A 1,616-nucleotide genomic window follows, 5' to 3' on the forward strand; every position below is an offset into this window, starting at 1 on the left:
ATCTATCTATGTAACTATGCATGTAACTATACATGTAACCATCTATGTAACTATCCATCTATGCAACTATGCATGTAACTATCTATGTAACTATGCATGTAACTATTTATATAACTATCCACGTAAATATGCATGTAACTATCTACGTAACTATCCATGTAACTATCCACGTAACTATCCATCTATGTAACTATGCATGTAACTATCCATCTATGTAACTATCCATGTAACTATGCATGTAACTATCCACGTAACTATCCATGTAACTATCCACGTAACTATGCATGTAACTATCCATCTATGTAACTATGCATGTAACTATCCATCTATGTAACTATGCATGTAACTATCCATCTATGTAACTATGCATGTAACTATCCATCTATGTAACTATCCATATAACTACAGTTTGATAGTTACATGGGTAGTTACATACATACATGCTACACTTGTGTAACGACATTAACTTGTCTATGTAACTATGCATGTAACTATCTATCTATGTAACTATGCATGTAACTATCTATCTATGTAACTATGCATGTAATTATGCATCTATGTAACTATCCATCTATGTAACTATCCATGTAACTACAGTTTGATAGTTACGTAGGTAGTTACATACATGTTACACTTGTGAACGACATTAATCTGCCTATGTAATTATCAATATAATTATCCATCTATGTAACTATGCATGTAACTATCCATCTATGAAACTATGCATGTAATTATGCATCTATGTAACTATCCATGTAACTATGCATCTCTGTAACTATCCATGTAATAAATTCCGGTTAACAGTATCCGACGTTGAAGTCCTTCGATACATACGTCAAATCGAAAATGAAATATCCTCTAATCTTTGCGCTTTTCCACGTCCATTTGTGCACATAATAAAGTCTCGTAAAGATCAAGGCATTACTTTCACAATAGAACACACTACAACCAACACGTGGATGTGTAAGCATCGAGGTTCAAAACTAATGCTTTGTAGTCTGTAGCCACTTATCATCAGGGTCCAGAAGAAGAACATCTATTTTCTTTATTAACTTTCTCAACCTTTTTGGGATTGCAACATCATCCCCTACTTTGAGAGATATGCATTTCTGATTCGGGCATATGCAAACCAGAAACTTGATCTAGTTCATAGTGGTTACTCTATTATATTGTTCAGTAACTTCATGTCTACCAACTGGGTTTGGCTTATATGTTGCACTTTCCCACATGAAATAAGTTGTGCCTGAAAAAATGGAGAACTGAAGCATTGAATCTTTATGTTTGAAGAAAAGGGAAAACAGACGTCAGTGTGTTTAGCTATTAAAATGACTGTTTGGGTAGTGCTATGCTTCTGTGACTAAGAAACTAAGCAGAAAGACAAAAGTAGACAGAAGAGCAAATGGAATTTGGGAAAATTATGTACTTAGCTGCTGCTGCTCTCTTGTAATGTGTACAAAGTGTCTCAAATCTCTCTAATCATCTCTCCTCTTCTCTCACTACTCTCTCTGCTTTCCATTGCACTGTTTCACTACATTTTACCCCTACAAACCTACAACTAATTTTTTTTTTTTTTTTGTTTCATTTCATAGTCCTTTACACCTCCAAGCAAAACAACC

The sequence above is a fragment of the Fragaria vesca genome, linkage group LG3 (genome assembly GCF_000184155.1).
Source record: "Fragaria vesca subsp. vesca linkage group LG3, FraVesHawaii_1.0, whole genome shotgun sequence".
NCBI classification, from domain to species: domain Eukaryota; kingdom Viridiplantae; phylum Streptophyta; class Magnoliopsida; order Rosales; family Rosaceae; genus Fragaria; species Fragaria vesca.